Source organism: Petaurus breviceps, unplaced genomic scaffold, assembly GCF_028583685.1.
Source record: "Petaurus breviceps papuanus isolate PSGF00001 unplaced genomic scaffold, PetGlider_PUasm1.0 224, whole genome shotgun sequence".
Taxonomy (NCBI): Eukaryota; Metazoa; Chordata; class Mammalia; order Diprotodontia; family Petauridae; genus Petaurus; species Petaurus breviceps.
Window position 1 is genome coordinate 9,624,342 of NW_027185887.1, and position 14,196 is coordinate 9,638,537.

Genomic DNA, 14,196 nt, shown 5'->3' on the forward strand with positions numbered 1-14,196 from the left:
AATAGAAGTCTAATGTTGGAATCTTCTGTCTGCTTTTTTTTCTTTGCCTGGTCATGTCGCCCCTCAGTCACTTGACCCCTGGGCTTTTTGCCACAGTAGGACTCTGCCACCAGACAGGGGAGCTTTCGTCCCAAACACTGGGGTTTTCTCAGCTGCCGGAGGTATTAGATGGGTGCCCTCTCTGAGGTCTCCACACACTCTGGCAAGCTGGACGCACACCCCAGGACCTCCACCCTAGACTGTAATCCAGATCCAAGAAAGTTAAAGCAAGAGCGATTACCTCTCAGACTGGTGCTTGGTCTCCCTGCACTCTGCAGGCCAGGAGCTGAAGCTGCAACGTGGCTGCTGGCTGGCTGCGCTGGTGTCTCAGGGGCTTCTCGCCCCGGGGACAAAAGCCACGAACTCCTACTTACTGGGTCTAAAAGTCCAGACTGCACTGACCTCTCACTTTGTCCTTTGCATCTATGTGTTGATAAATCTGGAAACGGCCACAGCTGCTGCTGTTCTGGAGTCCCTGCGGCGGGCAACTGGTCAGGCGTGCCCTGGCAGGGGGCTGGGCTCGGCTCCCAGAGCATTGTGCTGGATGATTCCTGCCGGCCTGCCAGGTTGTCCTCAGCAGGAGGTTAGCTTCTCTGTGTCATTTTATGGATTCTGCAGTTCCAAAGTTTGTTAAGAGTCCCCTTTTTACATGGATTGCAGACGTTTTTTAAGCTTTTTAAAGGTAGTTTTTAAAGTACTACTATGAAAATTTTGTGACATTTTTTTTCGTCACTAACTTTCTTGGGGTATAACCTAGTAGTGTTTAAAAAGGTATGAATAATAATAAATTTTTTTCATTTTTACCTTTACAACATCTCTTAAGTGAGACTCCTGCTCTTTAACATTGATTTGTAATTTTGAATATTTTTTCATATGTTCAACAATTTGAAAATTGTTGATGTGTTGACCACTTATTTATTGAGGAATGGTTTTTGGTGTAATTTCAATTCCTTTTTGCTTTTGTGTTACACTTGTATTGGAAGTTTGCTGCAAAGATTCCTTGCCATTCCAGATCTTCTAGGGGTGGGGCAAACAAAACAAGCCAAAACCATTTGTGAGTGACAGCTTTTTAAATACTAGCATATTCCTGATGCTACCTCCTTGGCATATTGGTGTGATAAGAAATGCCTAATTGAAGTAGACTTTTTAAGGTTAATAGAGGATTATTCCTGAATTGGCATTCTATACCTTAATACTTAATAGCCTGCGACCTTTATTGATGTAGGTGCTCCCTCCAGTGGTCTAGGTCCCAAGTCATCCAAGTCTTTTAATCCTTTACCACTTTTTTTGTTCAAATTTTCCTGTAAATCTCTAGAAAGTAGTATAATACTGGGGAATTTCTGGATCTCTTGACATTATATTGGAACCAGTGAAGCACATGGTTTGCATCTCTTATCTATCCCTTCCTCCAACTGTATAATAACTGGCCTATTATCCAGTCTTAAATCCTCGATATCATTATTAACTCAGTAACTTTGCTGAAATTGGTCCTTTATTTTAGCAAAATATAATTTACTTTGTCGATTATGGTGTCCACATTGCTAGCTTTTACAGAATTTTTTGCCCATGATAATCCTTTATTAGATCATCCCCTCAATCACTTATTTTAGTTCTTCTTTGCTTTTCTCTGATCGTAGTAATTTAGAACGTTTTTTTCATATGACTATAGTTCTGATTTCTTCATCAAAAAACTGCCTGTCATATCCTTTGACCATTTATCAATTAGAAAATGACTCGTAATCTTATAAATTTGATAAAGTTCTCCATATATTGAAATATGAGACCTTTATCTGAGAAACTATAAAAATTTTCTTCCAGTTTTCTGTTTTCAGTCTAATCGTGGCTACCTTGCCTTTATTTGTACAAACCTTTTTAATTTATTGTAATCAGAATTATTCATTTTACATCTCACGATGCTCTTGATCTCTTGTTTAGTCAAATTCTTCTATCCATAATTCTTATAGGTAACATGTTCCATGTTTTTGTAATTTTCTTACGGTATTTCCCTTTATATCAGGTCATGTATCCATTTTGACTTTATCTTGGTAAATGGTATAAGATACTGGTTTTTACCCAATTTCTTTTATACCCAAACTGCTTTCCAGCTTTCCCAACAATTTTTACCAAATAATGAATTTTTAGTCCAAAAATTTAAATCTTTACATTTGTCAAACACAAAGTTACTATGATTATTTGCTACTGTGTATTGTGTGAATGTTCTGTTCACTGATCTACCTTTCTATTTCTTATCTAGTACCAGAGTTTTGATAATTACTACCTTATAATAATAGTTTGAGGTCTGGTACTACTAAACCTTCCTTTAAATTTTTTTCATTAATTCCTTCTTGACATTTTGTTCTTCCAAATGAATTTTGTTATTACTTATTCTTACTCAGTAAAGTAACTTTTTTGTACTTTAATTGGGATGGCATTCAATAAGTTAGATTAGTTTAGATAAAATTGTCATTTTTATTATATTGGCTCTGCCTACCCATGAATAATTAATATTTCTCCAGTGATTTAAATCTGACTTTATTTGTATAAAAAGTGTTTTATGATTATGTTCATGTACTTCCTGATTTGTTTTTGGTAGGTTTACTATGAGGTCTTTTATACTGTTAACAGTATAAAAGCATGTGGTTTGTTGTGTTTTTTTTTTAATTAAATTATTAATTTTTAGTTTTCATCAATCACTTGCCTCAGTTTTAAATTTTCTCCCCCTTTTTCCCTCCACCTTTTTTCAAGATAGTTTGCAATCTGATATGGGTTCTACACATACATTCCTATTAAACACATTTTCACATTAGTCATGTTGCATAGAAGAATTATAACAAATGGGAAAAACCATGAGAAAGAAAAACAAAACAAAAAAGAAAATAGTCTGTTTCGTTCTGCATTCTGACTCCATAGTTGTTTTTTTTTCTGGATATGACTGGCATTTTCCATCATGTGTTCTTTGGAATTGCTTTAGGCCCCTGCATTGATGAGAAAGGGCTAAGTCTATCAAAATCAGTCTTCACACACTGTGGCTTTTACTGTGTACAATGTTCTCCTGGTTCTGCTCCCCTCACTTAGCATCAGTCCATATAATTCTTTCCAGGTTTCTCTGAAGTCCACCTGTTCTTCATTTCTTATAGCACAATACATTCCTTTACATTCATATTCCACAACTTGTTTAGCTATTTCCCAATTGATGGACATCCTCTCAATTTCCAGTTCTTGACCACCACAAAAAGAACTGCTATCAATATTTATGTACATGTGTGTCCTTTTCCCATTTTTATGATCTCTTTGGGATACAGCCCTAGAAGTGGTATTGCTGGGTCAAAGGGTATGCACATTTTTATAGCTCTTTGGGCATAGTTCCAAATTGCTCTTCTGAATGGCTTCACAGCTCCACTGACAATGAATAAGTGTTCCAGCATTCCTATATGCTCTCTATATAGTTGTTTTATATGGAGTATCTCTTACTATCTTTTCTTCTAATGTTTTTGTTAGTGATATATAGAAATGCTGATGATTTATGTGGATTTATTTTATATCCTATTACTTTTTTTTTTTTTTTGAGAAATGGGGCCTTTATCAGAGAGACTTGCTTCAAATTTTTTTTCAGTTACTATTGCTGACTGTATTTCCCTTCCTCCTATTCCCTGTCTCCATTTATCCTGTTCCATTTCCTCCTATCACCTTATCCCTTAAAAGCGTTTTTGCTTCTTACTGACCCCTCCCCCAATCTGCCCTCTCCTCTATCATGCTCCTTGCCCCTTTTCTTATCCCTTTCCTGTAGAGTAAGATAGATTTCTGTACCTGATTGAGTATGTATGATATTCCCTTTTTGAGCCAATTCTGATGAGAATAAAGTTTACTCCTCTCCCTCACCTCCCCTACCTTTTCCCCTTCACTGTAAAAGCTTTTCCTTACCTCTTTTCTGTGAGATAAATTATTCCATTCTCCCTCTCCCATTCCCTTCCTCCTAGTACAATCCTCTTTTACACCTTAATTTTATTTTTTAGATTTCCTCCTTTATATTCAACTTACACCTGTGCCCTCTGTCTATATATACTCCTTCTAACTACCCTAATAGTGAGAAAAGTCTTCTGAGTTACAAATACAGTCTTCCTATGTAGGAATGTAAACAGTTTAACCTTATTAAGTCCCTTATGATTTCCCTTTCCTGTTTATCTTTTTATGCTTCTCTTGAGTCTTGTATTTGAAAGTCAGATTTTCTATTCAGCTCTGGTCTTTTCATCCAGAGTGCTTGAAAGTCCTCCATCTCATTGAATATTCATTTTTTACTCTGAAGGATTATATTCAGTTTTTCTGAGTAGGTAATTCTTGGTTATAATCCTAGTTCCTTTGCCCTTTGTAATATCATATTCCAAATCCTCTGGCCCTTTAATGTAGAAGCTGTGTTATCCTGTCTGTAACTCCACCATAGTTGAATTGTTTCTTTCTGGCTGCTTGCAGTATTTTCTTCTTGACCTGGGAACTCTGGAATTTGGCTAAAATATTCTTGGCAGTTTTCATTTCGGGATCTCTTTCAGGAGATGATTGATGGATTCTTTCTATTTCTGTTCTACCCTCTGGTTTTCAGAATATCAGAGCAGTTTTCCTTGCTAATTTCTTGAAAGATGATGTCTAGGCTCTTTTTTTGTCACTACTTTCAGGTAGTCCAATCATCTTATTTGTTTAAAATATTTAAACATGTGTTACTTTTATCCTTATCTGTGGTCCTTTAAAACATAGAATCATGGTAGAGCTAGAAGGGATGCTGGAGATGAAATGAGATATTTTCAGTGCCTGGCACATAGGAGGGACTTAATAAATACTTTGTTCCCTTTCTTTCCCCATCTAGTCCAACCTCCTAATTTTATAGACGAGGAAACTAAGGCCCAAGATGTTGTGACTTAACTTCATCACTGGATGGTATTGAAACTTTTCCATTGTTTGTACTTGATGCTTGTACTGTTGACAATGCTTTGACAGTGCTGTTTTTTACATATATGCACATATTTTTAGATTATGTTGTTTCTCATGGGTTTAAACTTTACCATTTTATTTTTTTTGCTTTTTGGAGGGCAATTGGGGTTAAGTGACTTGCCCAAGGTCACATGGCTAGTAAGTGTGTCAACTCTCTGAGGTCGGATTTGAGCTCAGGTCCTCCTGACTCCAGGGCCAGTGCTCTATTCACTGCACCACAAACTTTACCATTTTAAATTAAGAGGAAAGTCTTGTTGCCTTTTTGCAATCTTCATTGAGTAGGTTGTTCTGGTTCTTATCCATTTGCGTAGTCTCTTGGCTATATACTTAACTGAACTTTCTGATAAAAAAAAATTAATTGTTTAATTTAATTCACCCCTTTTATGACCTTTTGTGCAGTTGTATAGTTTTTTGCCTGCAGATCCAGTTTATAACCACCTTGTTTAGGTTCTAGCCTACTACAGTGTTTTTATCATTGCTAGATATTTCCATCTGGCCCTAGACCCTTCATAGTTTCAGGGCATGTCTGTTAGTTAAGTTCCTGCCTCTCTCTTCTGTTCTTCTTACCTTTTTGACTCTGACTTTTATCGTTAAAATTCTGAAATCTGCCAGTACAACTTGTTCCTGCTCTGGCCCTTGTGAGGTACTAATAACACAGATACTACTAGGTGAAATTCCACCTTGGCTCTCCTTGTTCCTTGGGTATTTCTAACATCACACACTCATGTAGCTGCTTTGTGGCCAGAGAGACCTTTCATTCCTATAATTAAGCTAAGCTCCTCAAGTATATTTCTTATTCACCTCAGGCCGACATTTCCGTTTATGCTCACATCTTAATAAGAGAGGTTTCGTACTAAGTTTTTGCTTGCGGGCCATCCTGTTCAAGACCACCTTACTGTTGAAGTTGATTAATACCATTTGAGTTTATTATTTTCAACCTAGTTATCCAACCTCTGACTTTAGGGATGTGGACTAGGCTCAAGTTGAGAAAGAATTGTGGCAATGTAAGGTTCCCATGTTTTTGGCATGTTTCCATTTTTTTGCTGCTTAGTGAGAAATAATAGTATAATCAAACAGTATAACATTGACATTTTTGACATGGGACTTTATCCATACCATTTAAAGTCATCTAGTCCATTTTTAAAGCTGAACCCACTTATGGCTCTGAGGTGTCCTTTGATGAGTTCATCTCTGTTTCTAGACAGCATGTAAATGTGAAATTTCCGTACTGTCAAGTCTTTCCTCAGGTTACTGTTTCTAGCCACACAAAATGAATGGTTCCTGGGTTCATTTTGAGGTTAATCAAAATGTGTCACTGGTACAGTCTTGGGTTCTGTTTATACTACAAGGAATTGACTGCTCGGTGCCTGGGAAAATGGCTGCTTACCTGAGAAGTTATGAAGTGTTAATGTGTGTTTTGCTTTTGCAGGTCTGTTTTTTCTGCACTATGTTCTTTCACTGAATGAAAATTGGATCCTAATATGGCCCAGATTGGCTCAAAAGTTTCATCATCTTAGAGTTGGTCCATACTCTGTACATATCCTATGCTCAAGGCACTGTGCTTGGTCCTGGGCATATGAGGATTAAAAAAAAATAGAACAAGCTCCTCTCTGAGGGGACAGTACATGTACACAATTAAACAAGTACAACTTTGAATGAAGGACAGTTCAAATGAAAGGGTCTAGCTAAATAGAGGTTTCCAAACTACCAAATGGTTTATCCCAGGCCACAATAGAGGGATGCAATCAGAACAAGAATTATCCTCAAGTAACCTTACCTGATTCCTGTTAAGAGGCCGATAAGTAGCTCAGTGGCTAGTGTTGGGCCTAGAGTCTAAAAGACCTGAATTCAGTGGCCTCAGACACTTAATAGCTATACGACTTGGGCAAGTCACTTAACATATGTTTGCCTTAATCCACTAGAGAAGGAAATGGCATACCACTCCAGTATCTTTGCCAAGAAAACTCCACGTACCAAGTCCATGGGGTCACATAGAGTCAGACACAACTGAATGACGGAGCAACAAAATTAGGCTCATTTGAGTGCACTTCCTACCTGTGCCACAGACCCTGCTCTTAAGAACAGGGGCTGTCTTACTTTGAAATTTGTTTCTCCAATGTTTAGCCATGTTTTAAACATATTAAGCTTTTAATAAGTGCTTCATTCAATTTATTGTTCTGTTAATTTGAATATTTTATATTTTTGCAGATAATCCTCTTGGTCACCATCTCTGAATACTAAATATCATAAATCAAATTTTCTGTAAAGGTACTTTCTGGGCTTTTCTCATTTTCTCATTGAAGCAATTAAGTTGGTTTTCTGAGTAAAATTGCCGTCAATGTCATCTCTGTTGTCCACTTCCTAGATTTTATATAATATGTATAAAATCCTCTTGGCCACCATCTATTAACCTGGGAAGTGCTGCAAGTCATTTTTGTTTTCTACTAAGTACTTCTGGGGTTCTTCTTGCTGTGGTAATTATATTTGTTAATTTTTTATGTAAAATTATTATAATTAATGTCAGTGTCATCTCTGTTGGCCATTTTCCTTAAACAAGTACATGTAAAATAGGGGGGCGGAGTCAAGGTGGCCAAGTAGAAACAGGACCTTCGTGCAGCTCAGACTCCTATCACCTCCAATTCATGTAAAAGGGGACTCTGAACAAACTTTGGAGCTACAGAACCCACAAAATGACACAGAGAAGCTAACCTCCCGCCGAGGATACCCCGGCAGGCATCGGCCAGCCCACCGCTCTTCACTCTAGCCCCAAGCAAGCCAGAGGTTTTAGCCCTAGGGCGGGCCTGACCAACCATCAGCTGGAGGGACTCCAGATCACCAGCAGCTGTGACAGTCCAGAATTATCAACATATTATAGTTGAGATATATATATATCTCAACATTATAACATGAGATATATATATATATCAACATTATAACATAGATACTAAGGACAAAGTGAGAGGTCAGTTCAGTGTGGACTTTGGGACCCAGTAGTTGGGAGTGCATCAGCTTTTGCCTCCGGGGCGAGAAGCCGCTTTAACCTGCTTGGATCTGGATTGCTGTCTAGGGTTGAGGTCCTGGGTTGTGTGACCAGCTTGCCAGAGGTGTGGAGGTTTCAGAGAGGGCACCCAACTAATACCTCCAGCAACTGAGAAAACCCCAGTGTTTGGGACGAAAGCTCCCCTGTCTGGTGGCAGAGTCCTACTGTGGCAAAAAGCCCAAAAGTCAGGTAATTGAGTGGCAAAATGAGCAGGCAAAGGAAGCAAACCAAACAAAGCAATCCAACATTAGACTCCCATTTTGAGGACAAAAAGGATCAAAGCATGGAACAAGAGGAAGACAGTGAAATCAGAACTCCTGCACCAAAAGATTCAAAGGAAAATACAATCTGGTTACAGGCCATAGAAGACCTTGAGAAGTGGAGGAAAAATTGGGAAAGAGAAATGACAACGATGCAAGAAAATTATGAAATGAGAGTCAACAGCCTAAGGAAAATAACGCCTTAAAAAATAGACTAACTCAAATGTCAAAAAGGCAATGAAGAGAAGAATGCTTTAAAAAGCCGAATTTGCCAGATGGAAAAAGAACCTCAAAAGCTCACTGAGGAAAATCTATTCCTTCAGAATTAGATTGGAGCAAATGGAAGCTAGTAGTGACTTTATGAGAAATCAAGATGCTGTTAAACAAATCCAAACAAATGAAAGAATAGAAGACAGTGTGAAATATCTTACTGGAAAAACCACTGACTTGGAAAATAGATCCAGGAGAGATAATTTAAAAATTATTGGACTGCCTGAGAGCCATGACCAAAGTAAGAGCCTGGAAAGCATCCTCCAGGAAGTTCTCAAAGAAAACTGCCCTGATGTTTTAGAACCAGAGGGCAAAATAGAGGTTGAAAGAATCCACCGATCACCTCCTGAAAAAAATCCCAAAAAGAAAACTCCTAGGAATATTATAGCCATGTTCCGGAATTCCCAGATTAGGAGAGAATATTACAAGCAGCCAGGAAGAAACAATTTGAATATTGTGGAAACACAATCAGGATAACCCAGGATCTGGCAGTTTCTACACTGAGGGATCGAAGGGCTTGGAATATGATATTCCGGAGGGCAAAGGAGCTGAGATTAAAACCAAGAGTCACCTACCCAGAAAAATTGAGTATCATGTTTCAGGGGAAAATATGGTCATTCAGTGGAATAGAGGACTTTCAAGCATTCTTGCTGAAAAAACCAGAGTTGAATAGAAAATTTGACATTCAGATACAAGAAGCAAGAGAAGCATGAGAAGGTAAACAGGGAAAAGAAATCATAAGGAACTTATCAAAGTTGAACTATTAACATTTCTACATGGAAAAACGATAATTATAACTGATCAAACTTTTCTCAGTATGAAAATTTAGTTGAAGGGAATAGAAATATATATATGTCTATATTGGAGGGTATACGGGCTTATGAATACTTATGTGAATGTATATATATGTTTACATATAGGTATACATAGAGGGCACAGGACCAATTTAATAGGAAGGAATGATACTTAAAAGGTGAAATTAAGAGGTGAGGAATATAATGAAAGATGGGGAGAAGACAGAATGCGGTAAACTATCTCATAGAAGAGGCAAGGGAAAAGTGGTTACAATGGAGGGGAAGAACAGGAAGGCAAAAGGGAATGGGTCAACCTTATTGTCATTGAATTTGGCTCAGGGAGGGAATGAAATACACACTAAATAGGGTATCTCACCCTACGGGAGAGTAGGGGGGAAGGGGATGAGAGGGCAGGCTGGGCAGGGGGAGAGTTGGAAGCACCCACTTTTGAAAAGGGACACGATCAAAGTAGAGAATAGAACAAGTGGGAGGTGGGATAGGAGGGAGGGAAATATAGTCAGTCTTTTACAATATATCTACTATGGTAATGTTTTCCATTAGCTACACATGTACAACCTATACTGAATTGCTTGTCTTCCCAGTAAGGGTGGGTGACAAGGGAAGAAGGGAATGAATCTGGAGTGGGGAATGGGGCATAGAGATCTACCATGCCCTACTGGAAAAGTCGAAGGGGGTATGGGAAAGAGCAGATTAGAGGAGGGGATATCCTTTGGGACTGCTATTTTGGGTCGGTGGCTGGGGAAAAAAGGGGATAAAATTTGTAACTCAAAATCTGGCAGAAATGAATGATGTAAATCAGAAGTTAATAAAGCATTTGAAAAATAAAAAAAAAGTACATGTAAATCAAGACATCAGTTAAAATGTATCCAGCTTCATCACTGTTCTTTTGGAATTCTGGTTGGTCATTACATTAATCAGAATTTTTAAGTCTTTTAAAGATGCTTAAATGGTCTTATTATATAGATTGTTTTTCTGATTCTGTTTGCTTCGCTCTGTATTGCTTTATTAAGTCACCCCAGGTTTCTAAGAAACTGTCCCTTTTATCATTTTTTATGGTATAATGATATCAAATTGGATTCATAAATCATAATTGAGATAATGTATATAATATAGGCACTTTGGATATTGGGTGACTTTTGCAATACTACAACCACATTCAACATTTAAAACAAATATTCACTGAGATTTTTAATTTACAAGTATATCTGAATCACATTTAATTTTTCTCCGGTAAGCCCTATAGAACTTTAACATGTTTAATCTGACTGATTTGTCAGCATTATGGCAAAATTTCTTTTATGTCAATTCTACCCAGTCCAATAAACATTTTATGAAGCTCCTACAATGCACAATATACTACTATGCATTGAATGTACATGGATAAAACAAAACATCCTTTATTTTTAAGGTGTTTATATTGTACTAAAGGGAAGAAACAATGTGTAAATGAACTGTGAATGATTGGAATTATTAAACTTGGCAAAAGATAGTAGAATCTCCAAGATACATCCCTTCTCAATGCCCTGTCCTGTACTGCAGCTCTGTGCTTTACATAGTTCTACTTCTGGTATCAAAGTTTTAGGATAGTGTGTGTGGGGTTTTGTTTTTTTTGTTTTTGGGGGTTTTTTTGGAATACATCTTCTATGATAGAAATGTTACAGTTTGGAAAATATATCCTTGACAATTAGATTAATTAAATTTACCTTGTATAAAGAAAGGTCTTGGAATAAATAAATATTTAGTTTTGAGCTCCTAAATAAAATCCCCTCAATTGTGTGTATAATCATATTTGTCTCTTTATCTTGTATGTTCTGATGTATATACCTCATGTCCCCCATAAGGGGCAGGATTGTTTGTGCTTTTTCTTACACTTAGCCGGTGTTAAGTATAGTAAGTGATTAGTAAACGCTTATTAATTGATTGATTGAAAATATCACTTAGGTCAACATCCTGATTTTTAAGGCTGGGGAAATTGAGATCCAAAGAAGTTAAGTGACTTGGCCCTTAAATATACTGGTGGTGAGATGGAAGAGACCTTTAAGAACTAACAGGATTAGTTCTCAGATCATGTTAATTGCATGAACAAGATAATGACAATGGGAGGTACTAGATAGAATAGCCAACATTGTAACAATCCATTAGTAGAGGATTATATTGTTTTTATATGTAGTGTGAGAAGGGTACATAAAAATGCCCTTTGATAAACCTTTCATCTCATGAAGATTGCAAGCCATCTTATCATATGAGACTGAGTTTGCCATAAATCCTGTGGGGCCTTCCTCTAGATCTCTTAACACTCTTAACATTTGAGCTTGTGGACTGTACATCAATTACCATTTGCTCTTGATTTATGATGGACCCCTCTGTCTTATCTATTCACAACATTTCTCTGATGATATCCCTTATACTGTTTTTCTTGCACAATTTTTTATTGATGAGGTGTGTGCGTGTGTAGAAAGAGTATGGGCTTGGGGAGTCAGGATATATCTGGGTTTTGATACTTCCTCTGGCTGTTACTGATTGCTTGACCATGGGAATATGACCAAATTTCTCTAAGCATTTATTTCTCCTCTCTACATAAAACAGATATAATATTAGTACCTATCCCACCTTCTTGTTGTGAGGAGCAAATTATATAAAATAGGTAAAGTGTTTATCCACCTATTTTTTTGTACCTTTTCTCATTTTATTATTTTTCTCACCTTGTTTAGTGAAGTTATATAGAAATGGTCATGCTGACCTGCTTTTCTTTTATGTTGATGTTTTGCAGGCTGTTGTATAAATGTATAAAGTAATTGCTTGTTCTAGTTAAATTAACGTTATTCATTCTTAGGACATCTTCATTAGCAGATGGGATAGCAAGAATTATAGATACCTCTTCCTATTCTCCCATGATTTTGGTTTCTCCTGCTGGTCTCTCTCTTTTGAAGGGGAAAAATTGTTGCTTGAAGTCTTGAGGATTTGGTATGATCTTTTAAAAAATGTTTATCTTAAGTTTTTCTGTATCGGTGTTTTATGATTAAGGCAATTGTGGGCAGTCATTCAGTTCCAATATAGTTTTTTGTTTGATTTCTTGAGGGTATTTTTGGATCTGTATTTGTAGTACAGGGATTTGTTATGTGTCATTCCATGAAAGATAACGAACTGATAACATTATTTTGGACATCAGACCATATATTTTAAAAATTTTGTCATTTTAAATCCTCTTCCTCCACCCATTGAGAAGGTACGAAATATGACACCCATTATACATTAGAAGTCATGCAAAACATTTCCACGTTAGTCATGATATGAGGGGAGAAAAACACATGAAAAATATGCTTAAATTTGCTTTCAAAGTCCAGTTCTCTCTTTGGAGGTGGATAGCATTTTTCATCATGAACCCTTTGTAATTATCATGGGTCATTGTATTGATCAGTGTAGCTAAGTCTCAGTTGATTATCTTTAAATATTGCTATACTATGTACAGTGTTTTCCTAGTTCTGCTTACTTTACTTTGCATCAGTTAATATGTCTTCCTAGGTAGTTCTAAAACCATCCCCTTCGTTTCTTTTTTGGTGTGGGGGGAGGAATGGAATTTCTAAAATTATATTTCATCTTTTCCAATTAAAATTGAAGAAATTGATTTTTTAAATAAGATTTTGAGTTTCAAATTTTTTCTCCCTCCTTTCGTCTCATCCCCCCCTCCATGACGGCAAGCAATCAGATAGAGGTTATACATATGCAATTCTGTAAACATATTTTCTGCATTAGTTATATTGTTTTTTTTTTTAAAGAAATAGAATAAAAGGGGAAAGCAAAAAAACAAACAAACCCCAAACAGCAAAAATAGTATGCTTCAATATTCATTCAGAATCTGTAGTTCTTTCTCTGGATGTGAACAGCATTTTCCATCATGGGTCTTTTGGAATTGTCTTAGATCATTGCATTGCTCAGAAGAACTAAGTCATTTGTAGTTGATCATCACACAATGTTGCTGTTACTATGAACAATGTTCTGGTTCTGTTCAATTCTTTCTAGGTTTTTCTGAAATCCATCGGCTCATCATTTCTTAAGAGTACAATAGCATTCCATTACATTCATGTACCACAACTTGTTCAGCCATTCCCCAAATCCCCTTCATTTCTTACAGCACAATAGTAATTTAGTCACATACCACTGCTTTTTCAACCATTCCTCAGTTGATGGGCATCACCTTAGTTTCTAGTTCTTTGCTATCACAAAAAGAACTGCTGTAATAAATATTTTTGTACATATGGGTCTTTTTCATTTTCCTATGATTTCTTTGGGGTACAGAACTAATAGTGGTATTTTTGGGTCAAAGGGTATACATAGTTTTATAGAACTTCGTTCATAATTCAAAATCATTCTTCCGGATGGTGATGGTTGGACCAGTTTACAAGTCTACTACCCATTCCTTTCTATAACTGTTTTTCCACATCCCCTCCTGCATTTTTTAACTTTTTCTTTTATGTTAGCCAATCTGATGGTCAGGAGCCTTAATTTACATTTACATTTCTCTAACTTTTAATGGTTTAGAGCTTTTTTTATTTAAAATCATTATTGATAGCTTTGATTACTTCTGAAAAGTGACCAGGCCATACTTTGATAGGTACTTGGAAGGTGCTAAATTTTGATAGCCAGAAATATGTAAGGGTGGTTAGGTGGCCCAGTGAGTAAAGCACTGGCCCTGGAGTAAGGAGGACCTGGGTTCGGATCTGGCCTCACACACACACACACACACACACACACACACACACACACACACACACACACACACACACACACACAC

General features: G+C 36.9%; 1 protein-coding gene across 3 annotated transcripts in view; it reads left to right on the forward strand.

The window, feature by feature from the left end:
* ADNP2 (ADNP homeobox 2) overlaps positions 1-14,196 on the forward strand; it is a 58,014-nt gene that overhangs the window by 19,602 nt on the left and 24,216 nt on the right. The window lies entirely within an intron of this gene.